Source organism: Topomyia yanbarensis, chromosome 3 (genome assembly GCF_030247195.1).
Source record: "Topomyia yanbarensis strain Yona2022 chromosome 3, ASM3024719v1, whole genome shotgun sequence".
Classification (NCBI taxonomy): Eukaryota; Metazoa; Arthropoda; class Insecta; order Diptera; family Culicidae; genus Topomyia; species Topomyia yanbarensis.
This window is the reverse complement of record NC_080672.1, coordinates 16,519,569-16,540,199: the sequence shown is the minus strand read 5'-3', so window position 1 is coordinate 16,540,199 and position 20,631 is coordinate 16,519,569. Positions and strand designations below refer to the sequence as shown.

The 20,631-nt window shown below is 40.4% G+C and overlaps 1 protein-coding gene across 2 annotated transcripts in view; it reads left to right on the top strand.

Annotated features, from left to right (window-relative positions):
• LOC131692925 (uncharacterized) overlaps positions 1–20,631 on the top strand; it is a 111,510-nt gene that overhangs the window by 30,179 nt on the left and 60,700 nt on the right. For both annotated transcript variants that reach the window (XM_058980335.1, XM_058980336.1), the window contains exon 2: positions 15,236–15,361. The gene's annotated coding sequence lies outside the window, so the exon portion shown is untranslated. The remainder of the gene's footprint in view (positions 1–15,235; positions 15,362–20,631) is intronic.

The following is a 20,631-nucleotide window of genomic DNA, read 5'->3' as shown; positions in this document are numbered from 1 at the left end:
TATATTACATTTTATTATTATACATCACATGACAACTATATACAGGAAAATAAATCATTATTCGAGTTCTAAAATTTCGTAAAAGAAAAAACAGCCACGGTAATATTGAACTGAAAAAAGGGGCGAAATCGGCAAAGTTCCAAAAAGTTGATTTTCATAAAAAAAATTTTTTTCGAGATAACATAAAATCTCGACGTTTCATGCTTTTTAAAGATGTTTGGCATCAAAAATACGAATTCGATTTCTGAAATTTCATGGGGTCCCCCCATTGAAAAAAATTAGGGTTCCGACTTATATGGGAATTTCATATGTAACCGGACGATTTAGTCTATATTTCCGGACCCATATAAGCGATCCGTACGAAATTTTATAGACATCTGTGGGGATATTATAGCTATCATTTGGGACTAAGTTTGTGAAAATCGGCCCAACCATTTCCGGGAAACTGATGTGAGTTCGTAAATTTTGAAAGATGGCCGCTTTTCCCAGGCACTTCCGGAACCGTCTATGGTGGTCAATGTAGTCAACGAAAGTTTGGTTGGCCGTCGGTGACCTAGAACAGCAAATTTAAGTTGTCTGAGAGACATTTTAGCGAAATTTTTACCTTTTTTGCTTTCATCGGAGTATCGGTTTGAATCACAATTTGCTATGTGATCGCACGCCACAACCTGTAACTCCGGAACCGGAAGTCGGATCGGGATGAAATTCAATAGCCATTTACGGGGACGCAATACCTTTCATTTGAGGCCAAGTTTAGTCGAATCAGTCTAGCCATCTCCGAGAAACCGATGTGACTGTTATTCTGAATTTAGATACTTCCGCCGGGGCTTCCGGAACCGATGATGGTGGCCAATGTGGCCAAATAGACTTTGAATGGATGTTAGTGACCTAATACTACAAATCGAAGCAGTTGTGGTCATATTTTGGAAAAATTTTCACCATTATACATTCATTGCAGAATTTCTTAAAATCGACATTTTCTGCGTGATCGTACTCATCACCCTGTAATTCCGGAACCGGAAGTCGGATCCATTAGAAATTCAATAGCAACCTATGGGAACGTTGCACCTTTCATTTGAGATTAGATTTGTCAAAATCGGTTTAGCCATCTCTGAGAAAAATGAGTGACATTTTTGGTCACATACATACACATACGCACATACACACACATACATACATACACACATACATACATACACACATACATACACACAGACATTTCCCGAACTCGACGATCTGAATCGAATGGTATATGTCACTCGGCCCTCCGGGCCTCCGTTAAAAAGTTGGTTTTCAGAGCAATTGCAATACCTTTCTATTGAGAAAGGCAAAACGAACAAGACAAAGACTTCAAAATCCTACAAAAATCGCTAAAATTATTGCAAACTTTTTCCGCAAGTTTTCTCAGTTTCATAAAAACAAGGAAAACGGAAATGTAGCCATAAGCAGTAAAGTTTGCACCCTATTTATTGCTGTAGAAAAGATGGTAGAGTAAGCTAGGTCATTTATCATCGAGAATATAACACCATGCCGTACGATGAAAATTGAAGTCTCCTCGATGTCGGGAGTTCCACAATATCACAAAGTTGCCGATTCTCGACCTATATCCAACCAATCCTGCACTAACTTGAATGTCTGGTTGAAATGTTACATGACATTTTTGGTGTTCCTGGAAGCGTTGGAAACTTCTCGTTTCTTCTCAAATGTCTAAGAGCAGGTGCTGTTTACTTTGGATTTGTGGCAGGCCTTCCTCTTGCTGGTATATTTGACGGTCTCTCAAGAGAGCAAAAAAATATTGTTACAAAGACCCATTTGCTTCTAAATCCCTCGGCATGATACTGTACCTTGATGTGGTCCGGGGGCTTTTACACCAAAGCAGTATTACAGTGATTATATCACATAAACTTGGGATACGATTATTTTCTTTTTAGTTAAGCTACATTGTGATCAATTTTAGTACTTAACTTGGCGACCTTTATTATCCACTGCCATGGTCAAATAATATACAATGTGGGTTTAGGGCCCAATTCTCTCTGCAGGCACCTCATTCCAAACGTACAAACGTGGCCTACGCGATAACACAAACCTGGTCACAAATACGAACGCCCGCGATCTCGCCAATATTCAAACACCCCGATTGATTAGGTGAACGTTGGAACCTAAGAACCTAAGCTCGCGCAATCATGAATCGGTCACGTCCGGAAGTCTCCGCCCTTGATCATAGCAGCCCAGATTCATGCCTTTAGTTGGACCAATAGAAATAAAAACTAGACAAGACGTCCATGTGCGATCGTTGAAGAATACGCGAACATGCGAATGGCCACACGCTTATAAAAATAATGTGTCCACGCGAAGTTACATACTAGCACACGCGACAAAAACGTCCACATACAAACGCTCGAGTCCTTCTCGGTCATCCACGCACGACTACACCCACGATCTCGTAAAAAGTATAACACCCTGGTGACTAAGTGAATGGTTTAGCACTTATAAATTAACAATCCCGGTCTCGAGAGTGAACCTCCAAATGCCCGTGTTCGCGCGAAACTACATAAAAATCGAATGCAAAGTCACATACACGCGACAAAAAAATATCAAAATGCTTGAGCCCTTCGCGATCATCCACGCAACCTATACTCGCGCTCTTCCAGACATTATAACATCCTGGTGATAATATGAACGTCTCGGCACTTGTAATCACTCAAACGCAGTCTCAAGCGTGAACCTACAGTCCCCCGCACTCGCGCATTCATGAATCGTTCGCGTCCGGAAGTCTCTATCCCCGATTCCAGAAGTCTAGGTCCATGTCTTAATTAAATCAATTAGCTCTACAGTTCCAGTAGGACAACTCTCGAAAAAAATCAGCATATTATTAATACTCAATAACAATACTAACTCTTCTCTTTATTTTATTTTTTTTATTTATTTTCGGTCTCATGCGTTATTTTCTTGTGATGACCTTTTTGAGCTCATACATCCAAGAAGAGCAACATTGCTGCCAACAATGATTCTTCTCTGCCATCGGACGTCGCCAGGTTTTAGAACAATGGATATGTATTCTCATACTCGATGGTATCAGATAAGTAGGAACGATCAACAAACTGCAAGTAGTATATTACACATTTCTTATTTTAAAGTATAAAATATTCGTATTAAAATATTATTTACAGGCTCCACACATATCTCAACACACACAAATACACAAATGCTTGACAGGTGACTGGGCCAAGTGCATTCACTCGTAGGATCTATTATTTCGATGATCGCCTCGATTCTACGAAACCAGTGCACAAGTAAGCTGACATAAGCTAGTCTCATCTGGTGAATGCATGTAACCTGGAAACCCCAGACACGACAGGACGAGACGGACAGACTGGACTCGACGGGGCCTAGTTCAGAGTTTTTGAGCATTCTTCAATGCACGGTTATTGACCTAAAAAAAGAAACATTCGGCATGTTATTTTTCCTTTTATTACTTTATCTTGAGTTGGGTTCATACTGATATTCACTAGCACAGTCAATTGCATATTCTCCCATATACATTCACATCCAAAACGTGCAAACGCCCCTAACTTTCGCGATAACACAAACCTGGTCAAAAACGCGAACTTACATTACAATTTCAATCATCCACACATACCTACGCTCGCAATTTCGCCAACACCCCTTTACTTAAGTGAACTTTTCAGCACCTATAACTTTACAACCGCGGTCTCAAGCATTAACCCACCACTCGCGCGATCATAGACCGGCTACGTTCGGAATTCTCTATTCTCGATCAGCCTAGACTCATGCCTTCAGTTGGACCGATCGGGAATGATGCTTATATTCACTAGACAACACGTTTCTCTACCATACACTGAAAATTAATTATTAGATTCACGGTCCGCGCGCGATCGTTCGAGAATACACGTGAATGTGCGAATGGCAACACGGATCTAAAACCGGATTTATGCACGCAAAGTTGGAGACACGCTGGCATTCATATGCTCGAGCCTTTAGCGATCACACTACTACACAATTAGTAAACGCCCACGCTAACCCAGACAGATATGCACTCCTGGACTCGAACGCTAAAAACCACACCTTCAACGCATACACCACCCAGGACTGAACATTAGATTCATACATACAAAGCAACAAGTAATAATTACAGGTATTCGTCTGGCAACCGGGGGAAGTACATCTCAAACGCAGAACTTATCATTTCAATGATAGCCTTGGATCTGCGTTGCCTGTGTTCAAGGCACCATAGCTTTGTCCGTCAGGTCAAGGATGTATGAAACCCGCTAGCCACCACCCTCGGCCCTAGCTGCCCATAAAGGGATAAAAAAGACTCATTTGCTTGTAACTAGTGCAATACTGCCTTCATGACGCGCGGCACAAACAACCGATCATGCAGATGATCCTTGTCGAAGAAGACACAAATCAGTCTTGCCAAAGGTCACCCGACACTAGTTTGAAGGGACACACCATTTAGTCCCGTCCAGTGTGATTGTCATTCAAAATCTTCACTCACTGGAGCAAGGGATCCTTGAAATAGCCAATCCCCTCCTTCAGTAGATCCACGCATCGATAACTACACCATCGATCTCAACCTTGTGAGCGGGCATGTAAACGCGTTAGTTCTTCATAAAAGCAACGTCATTTGTTTGCTTTAGACAAAACGGGATTGTTTGTTAATAGTTAACTGTGTGTGATGGTGATGTGATCCGTTACGTTGAAATTAAACCCTCATTTATTCGTGATAAATAGTAATTTTCGCCGCGAAACTTTACCAGCGGGTGTGTGAAAAAGCGTTCTCTCTGGTGAAATAGTTTGCTTGAAGAATCGACGGTTATCTACGCAATCTGAAGTGAAAAACACATTTGCATTATCTGTTGGACCGGTAAAACAATAGCCAACCAGTGATTAGTTGTTTGGTTTGCTTCGTTAGCCCGTCTCGGGGCGGAGCAGAGAAGAGTGTGAAGCACCGATAGCGATATCATGACCACTGTTCTATGCAGTGCGTATGCGAATAAAATTTCATCATATCCTGCATGAAAAATGTGCCGATCTGAATACCGCCAGTGCAAGTGCCCTGAAAAGCAATAATGCATTACGATATGTTTGCTTTGACTGTCGTAAAAAACAGTCTTGCTTGAATGATGTGCTGAAAAAGTGTGGGGAACTACAGAACGCGGTTTCTGAATTACAGAAGGCACAACATGATCTGACACACAAGTTAATGAATGAGTGTGTGGGCAAAATCGAGAACAACATCAAGCAACAACTTTCGGACTTTCTCCAGCTTATGAAGCAATCGCTCGTGAATTTGAATACCAGTGAAAATACAAATACCCTGTCATACGCAAGGGTCGTTCAAGCTTGTGTGAGCGACCCAGCATCAAACAGAAAAAGAAAAAGTCCCATGATATCTGCTGGCGATTGTCCGGTGCATAAACAGTCCAATCCTAGTGGCAGCGATATTTTCGAAATAGGCCAACTGCGGTCGGGTAAACGTCGATGTCTAACTGTTCCCCCTAGAAGTGATAATGTTTCCAACGAGAACACCTCCAAGAGTTTACCCGTCCAGAACATTGCAGAAACACTCTCAGTGAAGTCTAATGCAATAGTAAAGCGAGAGCGAACAGTAGTCATTAGACCTACTGAGCACCAAGACGCGACTGTAACAAAGAAAGACATCCAAAGCAAGCTCGACCCTGTTATGTTGGGTGTTAAAGAAACCTTTTTCCGATCCAACGGTGAAGCAACGGTTAGATGCGATTCCCAAGAATCAGCGCTTAAACTGCTTAGTTCAGTAAAAGTAAAACTGTCTGGAAAGTACGATGCTGACGTTCAAAAAGCTCTGAAACCCAGAGTAAAAATTGCTGGTTTCACTGACGATATCACTGCGGAGAATTTCGTGGAAAAATTGGTAAAGCAAAACAATCTTTCGGAGTCTGCTAACCTAACGGTGATACGAGTTATGCGAAACGACAAACACACAGACAATCCTATGTCTGCTGTTCTTGAAACCGATGCCAAAACCTTCGAAGAACTGATAAAGCTGCAACGTGTCAACTTAGGTTGGATGCGCTGCAAAATTACTGAATGTGTCAACGTGTTTCGCTGCTTTCGGTGTTCTGAGTACGGTCATAAAGCTGTAGCATGCACGAAGCTCCCATGCTGTCCAATTTGTGCCGAAGGACACAAATCTGAAGAATGTGTTTCAACCTTCCGAAAGTGCATAAACTGCCACAATGCCAATACTGCGAGAACTGATGCTGAAAAAATACAAGTAGATCATGCCTCCTGGAGCTCTGAGTGTCCACTGTACCAAACTCGTCTTCGGCAGTCACGTCGAATCATTGACTACAACACCTAGCAACTAACACAACACCGTGAAACCGGTTTCGTTGTTCGTCAAATAATCCCTCCGGTCAAACGACAAATCAACCACAGCAACCATGATTTTATATCCCTGACATTCCTTCCTGACAACGGATCCGGTTTATGTCTATCAGTTTCTTCTGTGGCAGCGACGCTATCGGAAAATGAATCTTGGTTAGACCAACGAAGCGGCAACGATGGCGACCTCATCTGGCCAGATCCACAATTGCATCTTTCCGACGGGTGCAATCAGCCCGATTCCTCCAACTACGTTCACCTGCTCTCCACGGGACTTGTGTGTTATGGCAGCGACATTTCCCGGTCAGGTAAAGCTATGTCCTCCCGAAGCTACTCAAGATACTGCGCACCTTAAATTAGATCCACAATGGCAGCTTGTCGACGGAGGCAACCAGCCTGATTCCATCAACGACGTTCATCTGTTTTCAAAGGAACTTGTATGCTATGGCAGCGACCTTTCCCGGCCAGACCCACAATTGCAGCTTGCCGATGGGCACAATCAGCTAGAACCCATCACCGACGCCCATCTGCTTGCCACGGACCTTGGCAGCGACCCTTCCCGGTCAGATCTACAATTGCAGCTTACCAACGGACGTGATCAGCTTAACTCCGTCACCGATGACCATCTGCTTGCCACGGAACATGAATGCGATGGTAGTGACCTTCTCCGGTCAGGTAAAAATAAGGAGGGTATATGTCCTCCCGAAGCTACTATAGATTCTGCGCACCCTAAATCCGATCCACAATTGCAGTTTACCACCGTTTACAATCAGTTTGATTCTATCACCGACGCCTGTATGTTGACAACGAAATCTGAAAGCAGAGACTACGATATGCTCCGGTCAGATAACAGCAGTCTAAAACAATTAGAGCAATTTGAAGTTTCTGCTTTTGTTTACACAGGTAAATGCAATGAATGTATATGTTCTTCCGAAGTAGGACATACAGATGCTGCTCCCGTTGAAAATCCACCCCTATTACAGCCAGACGCCACCACCATCGCCGCTCGTCTTTCTACTGTTCAACCATCAGGACACTATCTGGAGCAACAACTTACTGTCTACTACCAGAACGTGAGAGGACTACGCACAAAAATTGACGAGTTGTTCGTCGCTGTTTCAGAGACCGAATATGATGTCATTGTTCTAACCGAAACGTGGCTGAATGATCAAATCTATTCGATCCAGTTATTCGGCCCAAGGTACACGGTTTACCGTAAAGATCGCGATCCAGACAGTACAGGGAAAAAACGTGGTGGTGGTGTGCTTATTGCAGTGTCCAACCGGCTCTCGTCCAAACATAAAACGGATAGTAACGATCTCGAACAACTATGGGTAGATATTCGCGGGCGCGATACTAATATTTGTGTAGGCGTAGTATACATTCCCCCTGATTCCGCAAGTGATATAGATATTATTCAGAAGCACATAGACTCAGCACTTGACATCGCAACTTCCATTCAACCCAACATGGCTCAACTACTGTTTGGTGACTATAATCAGCCAGAACTTCTTTGGAAGAGTACACCCTCCGGTTATGCCTTTCCAGATCCTTCTGAATCTATCTTTTCGAGAGCGAGTATTGCCTTATTGGACGGAATGTCTATATTGAACATGCTGCAAATGTATACCGTAAATAACAGACGAAATCGAACCCTGGATCTCCTGTTCGTAAATGAAGAAGCTTCTATTAACTGAGACGTTTCAGAAGCCCTTGAGCCATTAGTTGCCTGTGACGCATATCATCCTCCTCTTCTAGTTACGCAGATTTGTCCCCAGTTGGTTATTTTTGACGAAATTCTGGATGTCAGGGAGTTATTTCTCTAGGCTTCAAAGTTCACTACTGGCAATTAATTGGGAGACTTTGTTAAATTCCGCAATCGATGTAGATGTTGCCGTAGAAAAACTTTCACTGGTCCTGAAACAGCTATTCAGAATAACAGTTCCCGCACTACGTCCCCGACCAAAACCGGCATGGTCCAATCGTCAGCTATGTAAGCTGAAAAGATTGCGAGCAGCTGCGCTTCGGCATTACACCAGCCGACGAAACCCCATTACAAAACGAGAGTTTATTCAAGCTAGGTTCCTCTATTCAAGACACGTAGCACAAACCCAATCAAACCTGAAACAAAATCCAAAGCAGTTTTGGTCTTTCGTTAACGGAAAACGCAAAGAAAATGGGCTTCCTTCCAGTATGTGCCTTGCGAGTGAAACATCAAGCACTCCAAGCAGCATCTGTGACCTATTCGCTCAACATTTCTCGAGTGTGTTTAAACTGGACTCGGATAACTCCACTCAGGTAGAATATGGCCTTCAGAATGTCCCTCTTGATGTAATTAATGTAGGTAATATCCAATTTACTGACGAAGACATTTTAACTGCCATGAGAAAGCTAAAGTCTTCAACATCAGCAGGACCAGATGGTATTCCTTCCATTATACTGAAAAGATGCGCAAGCGCATTGTGTACGCCTTTAAGGCTAATTTTTAATCAATCACTGTTGCAATCGGCGTTTCCCGTGTGTTGGAAAAAATCAGTTATGTTTCCCGTTTTTAAAAAAGGTGATAAGCAAAATGTTGCGAACTATCGTGACATAACCTCACTCTGCGCTGGATCAAAGTTATTTGAGATATTAGTAGGAAACGTGCTGTTTCGTGGGACCAAAGCATGCATATCGAAGGATCAACATGGCTTTTTTCAGGCAGATCGACAACTACTAATCTAGCCCAATTCACTTCGCTCTGTATTAAAAATATTGAAGTTGGATCTCAGTTCGATACTGTATACACGGATCTCAAGGCTACATTCGATCATGTAGATCACTCTCTTCTACTGGCAAAGATAAAGCGGCTGGGCGCTTCGTCAAATTTCACAGGGTGGCTTAAATCATATCTCGTAAATCGTTCTCTATCTGTAAAATTAGGAAATAGCGAGTCATACAGCTTCATTAACTTGTCGGGAGTGCCTCAAGGGAGCAATCTAGGACCGTTGCTTTTTTCGTTGTTCTTCAATGACGTTTGCTATGTTATACCTCCAGGATGTAAACTTATATACGCTGATGATCTCAAACTATTTCTCATTGTGCGGTCAATAGAAGATTGCGTGGCACTACAGCGACACCTAGATGCTTTTTGTAATTGGTGTAGTCGCAACTTGCTGGCTCTCAGCGTGGCCAAATGTTCCATAATATCTTTTACTCGCAGAAAAAATCCAATACTCTGGAGCTACACCATCTCAGGGGAATCGATAGAGAGAATGACAGTTATTAGAGACCTCGGAGTACTCCTGGACTCCCAACTGACATTCAGAAATTATTACTCTCATGTTATAGCACAGGCAAATAGAAATCTCGGCTTCATTATAAGAATCGCCAAAGAATTCACTGATCCATATTGTTTACGGGCACTCTATTTCCCATTAGTTCGATCTGTCCTGGAAGCTTCAGCGCCCATTTGGTGTCCTTATACGAACATTTGGATCAACCAAATAGAAGCAGTGCAGGCAAGATTCCTCCGTTTTGCTCTTAGAACTCTCCCATGGCGTAACCCAGCAAAGCTACCACCGCACATCGATCGCTGTCGTCTGCTCGATATGGAAACCCTAGCGAAAAGGCGGAACACATTTAGAGCAGTATTTGTTGGGAAGATATTAACTGGTCAAATAGATGCTCCAGATATTCTCTCACAAATAAATATCTATGTGCCCCCTAGAAATCTCAGATCGCATAACTTCTTAAGACTGGAATTTCAGCGCACAGAGTACGGTCAGAACGAACCCATTAGGGCGATGTGTAATGTTTTTAATAGTGTTTATGACCATTTTGACTTTTCTGTATCTTGTGATGTTTTCAAAAATAGACTAAGAAGGTTGACTTAGATTTTAAAATTCCATTTTTGTAATATTTGTAATTTTTGTTCTTGCAATACTGTGTACTATGTGATTATGTTTAATTGTAGTGTAAAATCATTGTAATCAACTGTGAAAAATTTGAAAAGATGATGGGTTTTTACGCCCATTTAAGGATTGCTTCTGAAGTATATCCTGAAATGGGCTTTTCCCATTCTAGAAACATTTCATGTAGACCAACACAGGTCAGATGAAAAATAAGAATAAATAAATAAATAAATAAAATATCACAATTTATATCTAGGCGAACTATTGCTTCTTGCGTAATATAAGAATACTCAGCGGACTATCTTTGATCCGAAAGAAGATCGGATATGGTTGAACCCGGTTCAATGTGTTTGATTTTAAATGGAAACTCGGATGATGGCGAGTCTTGTTCGACATCCATTTTAGGATCATTTGGGTCATTTCAGGAAAGTTTATTTATGCACGGGCCTAGAGCCAGAGGCAAAGTGAAAACAGAAGAATACGAAGGAAGAGATGGAAATCACGAGGGATAAAATTTGAAAGATAAGTCTGAATTTGATAGTGCGGTCATCTACCTTCACATCTTTGGTTTACTTGTTTTTGCAAAACTATGGGTAGGAGTTGTCTGAAATATAACCGGAATGTCATGACAGCCCTTGGACTGGTAATTAAAATCTAATGATATTCACTGTAATCAACAATCCACAAACCAAGTTAAAATTGTCTCCTCTGTATACTTGATATACGGCAGAGTGCGAATATTTATGGTCATCTTGAATTTTCAAACCGGACACAACTCAAAAGTATTGGCACCTCGAAAAGAAAGTCCCCAGGTAAAATTTGAGAGCAATCGAAAAACAGTGTCACGAAGCCTTGAGATCTGGTGTAATGTTGAAAAAATGTCTTTGCTGTACAAGAAAAAAATTTGAATTAAGAGTGGACTAGAGTTTGGAAATGAAGCTTTTATTTTTTTGCCAAATGTTGAAATCCATGATATGTCGGAAGTTGGCGTCAATTTTTTTTTAATTTTTATATAAAATTTAAGAGTACCAGGCAACTTTTGTCAAAACATTGTTTTCTACAAAAAGATACAAGATCCGTTACTTTATGCATTTCTAAGTCACTTTGCTCTTTGGCCTTTTTGCGCAATCTTTTAATCGTGTCCGCTTGGGCTAAAAATTAGCAAATAGACTTTTTTCGAGGTGCTAATGCTGTTGATGTGCGTCTAGTTTTTAAATTCGATGGTCACCTATTTCCCATACATACCATTGGTACCCTAATATACAAGCTTCTGAATAGATGCCCCCTCCGTCGCTTTCAAACACCTAGCGACAACTTATTTCATAAATATACAGTAAATGATTTTTGACTGGAATTTACATGAAATGAACGACAGTCAAACATGAATTTTGTAGGGAGTAAGTGTCCCATTTCCATGTACACAAATTACTGTTTGAAGGTCGAACTGAAAAAGAAAGCCAAAGTAGAGACCAAAGGGGCGCATAACTGGTTGATACTTTGTCTCACCTATTTCGATCCAAAAGACTGTAGCAGCATCAATAGAAACAAACATGCTGTCATAACTTTGCTATGTTTCCCTCTCAGGAGAAAAATTTGGGTCAAAACCAATTTTCCTCCACTACGGAGAAAGTTGGGGTAGAACACATTTGCGCGTATAAGGCACAAAGCTTATACTAAATTAAGTATGGAATTTGTGTTTCGGCTTCGTTTCATCAGGATCAGACACTAGCTTAAAGACAGGACTAAGCTAGCGCCAGATTGACGCTAGCTTCAAAACGGGAAAACTAATCTGTGTTTTTGTTTCAATATTAACCATCTCTCTATTAGAAGATTTTCTTCATTTTTGTAGTAAAGATATTTAAACCTAGTAAACCGCTTGATTCCTAATTAATCCGGCAGTGATTCTCCTACCGGACGATACGAAAATCTGTTGTGCAAAGGAATTGGTCCATCACCACGAAATCGCATTTGCTTCTAGGGTATGCGGACTACATCGTTATCATTGACGTTGATCGCAGAGCAGTGGAAGAGATATTTCTACCTCTTATGAAGGAGGCTGCGAGAATCAGACTGTCTGAAAACTATGAGGTGGAAATCGAGGTTATTGACGAAATAATATATCTTGAAACACTAGTAACATGTGATAATGACGTTGGCTGTGAGGTGAAAAAGCGAGTTTCGGCAACGTATGCGATTTTCCAGAGTTTGCATAATCAGTCAAATTCCCGTAGCCTACAGAAGTGCTAAAAGCTAGCTCTATACAAATCGATGATAATCCCCGGTGTGCTAAGCGGCTGTATGGTTTGGACGTCGAAGAAACCAAACATTCGAGAGCTTGTTGGAAAGAATTATCTGTGCGATCCTCAACGGCATAGTAGAAAATGGCACAGATGCATAAACTTCGAGCGATACCAGCTGTGATAAAATGCGGCAGTGAGTAGGACATGTATCGCGAATACCGGAAGGGAGAGCAACTAAAGTAGTGCGCAATAAAGACTTTGGAATAGATTGTCGACTTCGGAGCAAACCTCGCACTCGCAGGTTGTGTGTCATCGAGGAAGATGCTCGTGCAGTGGGCGTACAAGGAGACTAGAGAAGGGAGGACTGAGATCTAGTAAACTGGAAATCTAAAACACATTCATTCATGATTCGAAAAACTCGGATGGTTCAGCCATGATTCTTTATGAGTCATTCGATGATTCTTATTGAATCCAACGAAGACTTTTCTTGCATCCTCCGAAAAGTCGTTCTGAATCCTGAATCGGGGCCAACAACCCGGAATCAGGGAACTCACAAACAATCCTCGAAGCATGTAGGAAAAATTCTTTACAGTCGTAGATAAAATCCTGGAATGATTCTCGAAGGGTTAATGAAAAAATCTGATTTTATTCGTAAAAGATTCAGAAAGAGTTCTCGGATTCAGAAAAAAAAACCCTCGAAGGTTGGGCAACATTTTCCATATACACTGGGAGAATTACGAAACTATCCAAGAAGGTTTTGAAGATACTAAAAAAATCTGCAGCATTTTTGAATAATCTTCTAAGGATTTCAGAAGAATCCTTGGAATATTCAGAAAGCTTTGAAGTACCTATGAAGAGGGAATCAGACCGGAATGAATCGAAATGAATCCTCGAACGATTTGAAAAATAATTCTCGAAACAGAAGAATTTTTTTTTATTAAGTTTAGATGACGTCCTCGACAAATTCAGGGAAAGAGTAGTTAAAGTGTTTTAAAAATCACTGTCACAATTATTTTCATATAAAGTTATTGGTCTCGAATTTTCTGGAGCTCTGAATGGTTTCAATTTGTTGTATTCTGGTCTATCATTCTATCTAAAATAACAGCTTATTCTATCAGATTATAAAAGCCGGCTAAATACCTTATGCGTACGTTTCACTTAAGAATTTTTTTTTTCGAAGCAGTTGTCAATCTGGCTGAAAATAAATAAATCGCGCTCAGAAACTTTTTAACCTGCTTTTAGGATTCAAATTTTGAATTATTGTAGCATCAAATATTCTAAATTAAAATTTTTACTAGGATTAATTGTCTGAAAACATTCTACTTAAAATTTCACTTATATGGTAGAGAAAAAATTAAGCTGTACTGGATTGGTGCTTTTGGATCTGAGTCATATAAACAATTTGTGTATTTCCGGAAAAATGACAAATCCTACTAACCCAAATTTCTGTCACCAGTGCACAACGAAAAAGAATTTGAAAAATAACTGAACCATCGAGCAATTATTTTAAAGATAACTCAATGTCATCATTTTAAAATTTGAATAACTGCAACCATTGCTTTTCTTGCTTTCGGCTAACCTCTCGAAGACCATCCTCTTTATTCAAAGACCGTGTTCTCACGCTGATCCCGTCAACCACATTTTGTGACGCACATGAGCGAACAGTTAACGGTGCAAAAAGTTTTTTTTCGTGTACTGGTACTCTCCGAAGAATATGATATGACTGAATGCGCGATTCGTGGCGAGAGGTTTCGTCCATCGACGTTAACAATCGTGATGTGATTTTATTATATCTTGACTGAAAGCAGTTTTTTCTTCTTCTCTTCTTCGTCAGCTCCGAAGACGGTCACATGGGTTGAGCTGCTTCTGGTGATTCACAGTCAGTCAAGCAGCACAATACCTACCAAGATTCTTCAGTCAGACCGCAGCTAATCGGTTTCGGAACTGGAAGCTTAATTATTCGTTTAAATCATTATATTAGTCGTTTATATTCCCGTTCATGTTGGAACATATATGAGCTTCTGTCTCATCCTGGAAACAAAAAAAATGACAAAAATGACTTCATCTTTAAGTGACGAACCCCACCCATCACAACGAACTCCCCTGAAAACCGACCATCACCAAGTCCCATACCGCACAGACCACAGTAAACATACTGCAAACGACACGTTCTCGTTTTTAGCAGGAACTCTGCACTGTTAAGTATGCATCTGGCGTTACGAATCAAAAGCAAATTGATTGATTGTCATCGCCATCACTGGCATCCATCCCCGCCCCCGACGGTCGTCATCGTCGCACGCTTCCAGCAGAAGGCGCGACCGTAGTCTCGCCATATTCTCGTGAACTTCCATCTCCGATCGCGAACCCCGTCTTCTCATTCAATATAGGATAACTCTTTCACCTAGTCTGAGATGGGCGAGGGTGGTGATGGTCTCGGCGGTGGCAACGATGATGGTGATGATGATGTTGTTATGGGTAGCATTTTTATATGTCAATCTATCGCACCAGCAGCGTCAGGTTCCCCAAGCCACGCGTGTGTGTATATTTCAACTGTGGACGTATCAAATTATTGCGGTAGTCGGGTTTAGTGGGAGACTTCAATCTCGAAGGTGAAGCCGGAATCACAATGACTGCTTACAATAATGCACACACCACGCAGGAAGTGTCGATATTTAGTAATTTCCTTTTTCCTTTTTGTTGTCGATTTTTCAGCTACCTTGGACGACTACTGGCTTACAATATTGGACTAAGTTTGCGATTGACACATGGCGGGTTTTTTTTCGAGTCTTCGTAGAGCGGAAATATTGAATGGCTGAATGTACGTTTAATTGAATAATGGTAAGTTTTTTTTTTCTCTCGCATCCGACACACCCAGCAGCAGCTGTTTATTGTGGGGAATGGTGGGGCTGTTCTGATTTGTTCCTAGTGCAGTTGTGTCTTTATGACCAGCGTGACGCCTTCACAGAGTTCACGGAACAAGTTGGAAAGCTTAAATTTATTAACCTTTTTAACATGTGCGTACGAATATTTTAATTCAGTTTACTATCAGATTTTCTGGTAATGTGACTCATATCAATTATTTCAGTAACAATTTTTGTAATTTTTATACGCGTTGTCGGTTTTCTTCTGCTTACTAAGCGATTTTCACACGAAGTAACGTAACTCATAAACTTGACTTAAGGAGCTGAATTCACGCGTAGTAATGCGACTCATGTTCATGATTTTTGGAACTTAATCACAATGGTCAAGATAACAAGAGCTTAGTTACGTATTTCGCAGCTTTTCTTTGTCCCATCGGGATATCGATTTTTATCGAATTTTCACACGGAGTAACGTGACAATATGAACTGGATCATGGAAGTATAATCGATCGGCGGTGTGTTATGGTTTTAGAAAATATTTCACGAATTCGAATTCTAAATCTGTAATGTGTTACTGGCGATCAGCGTAGTTTTCGTTTTATTTTCGGACATCACTCTGAACTTCATAAAATGAGTAACAATTATGTAGATTACAACTGGGATAAGGTGCTGGAAAAACGAATTCAGCTATCTTTGTCTTGATAATCAAAACATAGTTTTTTACTATCCGACGTTTACAACGTTACCCATATCCCGTAGTTTTTGTACTTTAGTGTATAACAGAGCATATCACATGCTTTTTGGCAAAGAAAACATTTATATTCGTGAGAGAATTTGCACAATAACAAAACTAAAACTAATTTATGTTCAAACCTTATTTTTCCTGAAGAAGAAGGATAATCCTTTCGAAACGTTGCACTATGGGAAGGCAGGTAGTAAAAAATTGAAAATTACATCAACTCTAATTTTGTTCATTTCTAGACTTAGCGACTACATACATTATGTCAGGAAATTCCTGGCTATCTCAGAAAAATATTTAGCTTAGCTGGGTAATAGGGATGCTAGAGGATGAAAATTTCGAAAAGAGACGTGCGTTTTGATTGCTTTCTATTTTTAATAAAATGGAAAAACGAAGTCTTAGTATTGATGATCAAAACAACGTTGTTTTTACCATTCGACATTTACAACTTGACCCTTAGTCCACATCACCGGCATTCCTATCTGTTGTCATATTGCTGATATTTAATCAGTCCTTGCAGTATCGCCAGACTAGTCTCTCCAAAAAAAAAAGAGTTCAGATTGCCACACACATCCAAAACAACGTATCACGCACCAAATCAAGTCAACACAAGAACCCGTTAACCAGTTTCTTCCTAATCGTGATCGCAATCACCAAAAGATTTCTTAAAGAGAACCTTGACGTTTGTTTTCCTGGGGTCAGACAGAATCGGAAGGATGGTCACTAGACTGGTTCAATTTTTTACTTTTAGCTCCACCAGGCACTATTGATTCCTTTTATGGCCCTTAGTAATTGTGCAAATTTTGGTACCGATCGGTTGTGTCTACGGACCCTCCAAAAATTTCAAAGTTTATATGGAAATTAGTATGGAAAATCGGTTAAAATTGAAAATAAATTCTTAAAAAATAACCTTATCAATCAATTCATGAGAGCACCATATATTTCTAAAGGTATTCTTCAACTGAACACATTCGTGGTACATTTTAAGTGAAACATTTTAAGTTAAGGTTTGAATTCGCTGAGAAAAGTTATTAACTAAAGAAGCAGCATGACTTCAAAACAAGTGGATTTTATTATTAATCATAGCAACCCTACTTAAATAGTTCCATCGTTATACCAGTGTAAACTAGACTTGCCACCCACCACTCGCGTAGGTCAGATGCAGCTATTCAAACAGAGTTGCTATGATTAATAATAAAATCGACTTGTTTTTAAGTCATGCTGCTTTTTAGTTAATAACTTTTCTCAGCGAATTTTCACAAACTTACAATATTCCACGGATATGTTCAGTAGAAGAATACCTTTAGAAATATATAGTGTTTTAATGAATTGATTGACGAGGTGATTTTTTAAGAATTTATTTTCAATTTTAACCGATTTTCCATGCCAATTTCCATATAAACTTCGAAATTTTTGGAGGGTCCGTAGACGCACCCGATTGGTACCAAAATTTGCACAATCTTTAAGGGCCATAAAAGGAATCAGTAGAGCTTGGTGGAGCTAAAAGTCAAAAATTGAACCAGTCTAATGGTCATCATGTACCTAAATGACTAGAAAATACAACATACAAAATTCTTCCTAGATACCAACATCCACAATTCGATGGAAAAACAACGAAATAGTCACAATACTTTCTGATCGATCGAATGCGTGAAAATGCACAATGAAAAACCGAACATCAGGTACGTATTAATCTTCGGAGTATTGACAGTTCCAAGGATCCGGAGTCGGACGAGCACCAACCATTAAGTTCATTAAGAATTGCTCCTTATCTCTAGCCAGCATTTCTATTATTCAATCACTCTCTTGCTGGGAATGGAAGCTTTGATAACTCCTATCCACAAAACCGGCAATGTACACGATGTCACCAATTGTAGAGGAATTTCAATCTTGAGCTGTCTTCCTAAAATCTTCAAGAGCATGTTATCTACCCCGCATTAAAACATATAATCTCTTCGGACAAGCATGGTTTCGTAAGAAAACGCTCGTCAGTTACTAATCTGATGAGCTACGTGTCGTCGCTGATTGAAAAATTGGAAAAACGACAACAGATCGACGCCGTGTCCATCGATTGCTCGAAAGCTTTCGACCGTGTTCCTCATCAGATTGCTGTGGAGATGCTAAGGCGGACTGGCTGACTAATTGGATCTCCTCGTATCTTGCGAACGGTTACATCGGGTGTTCCTCAAGGAAGTCATCTTGTACCTCTTCTTTTTGTACTCTTCATAATCGACCTCGGCAGTGTACTGTTGTCGTTTAAAGTCATGTATGCAGATGATTTGAAAATGTATCGTGTTATAACAACTATGGTGGTATGTTGCGCATTGCAAATGATCTCGAAAGGGTTATGGATTGTGTGTCGTGATATGTTAGTCAGGAGTAGAGATTTATATCTGTGTCATGAGTAGTGTGAAGTATCATTTCAGGATCTTGGTAACGATGCTCATAATTCTTGTTCACGTTATCGTGATATTTTATTCTAGCGCTTACTTTACAAATTTGACACGTGAAGTAGTGTGTCTCATGTTCATGATATCAGCAGTTTTATCATGGTACATTGAAGACCCGTTTTTATCAGCCTCTGATTTTTTCAGTTTTTTATCTGATTTTAACGACCAATCAGTATTATGAGGCTATGTCTGAGGATTAAAGATAAATAGTTTTAGAGCTTCGGTTTATTAAAAAGAAATAAACAAATTTGTTAAACAAAGGGGGCTGATAAAAACTGGTCTTCGCTGTATTCGTAATTTCTCTTCGCTCTACTCGGTGTAACGTGACAACATGAACTGAATCATAACAGTGTGACTGAGTCGCGCTATCTTGTTCTGTGGACTGTATCACAAACACGATTTGTAGTACTAAGCTCAGTTTTCTTTTTCTGTCCGGACCTCACACTTTACCAAATAAATAACGATGTTTGTGGTCCTAATAATTTTCTTATAACTACTGCCCGTACCTGGTCGCTAGCAGCAGTTGTGATAAGAATCCGATCCAGTCCCGGGTAAAACCGCATAAAGTGGCTCGTACCCCTGTTGGCATCGCGGGGAGGTAAGGTTTTATAGGGGCAAACAAACTAGAGAACAGACGTCACACTCTTAGAGATAAATATGCGTAAAATTTTATCGTCTGGACTGGTGCTCACAAACCGCCACTGTGTCCGATTTTGCAAAATTTGTCTTGCGGGACGGACCGAGATTCTATTAGCTAAAGGCCATCAGCCCGCCAAAAAAGGCTTTGATTTAAATTATTTTTGTAGTTAATAAAAACATAATATTATTAAGTATGCAATACTTACTACATACAGCATCTCTAATAGTTTTAAAGTTATTCGAATTTTCAATTTAAGAAAAATTATGTTTTGGTTTTAGAGGTAGGGTATGACATCTCGCTTTAAAGTTTGGGTACTGTTATTAATGCGATAATCATGTGTTCTTCCTGGGACGTCATCATAGCCCAGGGATAGCATAAGGGTTTGTGCATTGGGCCAGAGTCCCAAGGGTTGCAGGTTCGAATCCTGCATTTGGGGGATTTCTTTCAACATTGAAACGTTTTGTATAACACGTATACAAAGTTGGAAAGGTGCCGTACAAGATCGGCAATTAGAACACTGTTTTGTTGGATGAATGAGCCGAAATTCGTTAAAAATTCATGTCTGGCAAGCGAACCGCAGATGTGGCAAATATTCCGTTCTTCTTCACACCTGGGACCGTCAACGGAGAAATCTGCACAGAAGCCGCCATAAGTGTTTTCTGCACTTCTTGAGGTCTCACGAAGGCCTAATTGTATAGAATTGAAAGGACGCCTACCGTCTGATAGAATAAAATAAAAATATTGTGACAACGCATACACAAAACACACATTCATCCAAATATCACGGAAACAGGAAACGTATGCAAAGAGAGGGAGAGAGAGAGACTACTGGGCCTCTACAGCCAATAGTAAAATTGCTTTAGATTATCCCATTCACGAATTAGGATTAGTTAAGTTTACGGTTTAGCCCTTTCGCAAATGGTGGTTGCTGAAGGGCGAAATCACGACTGGAATGCAAATTGGGCGTAAGCATTTTTGCCTTTCTCATATAGAAAGGTTATGCAATCACTCTGAAAAACGTCAACCTAATCCCGGCCCGGAGGGCCGAGTGTCATATCCCATTCGACTCAGTTCGTCGAGATCGGAAAAAGTCTGTATGTGTGTGTGTATGTATGTATGTGTGTGTGTATGTGTGTGTGTGTGTATGTATGTGCGTATGTGTCAAATAATGTCACTCATTTTTCTCAGAGATGGCTGGACCGATTTGCCCAAACTTAGTCTCAAATGAAAGGTGCAACCTTCCCATCGGCTGCTATTGAATTTTGGATCGATCGGAATTCTGATTCCGGAATTACGGGTTTCAGAGTGCGGCCACACAGAAATTTCTCATATAAACTATAGGAAAAATTAAAAATAGAATTTTTATTTTTGATGCTAAATGTGTTCAAGGTGCATGAAACGTCGAGATTTGATGCAAA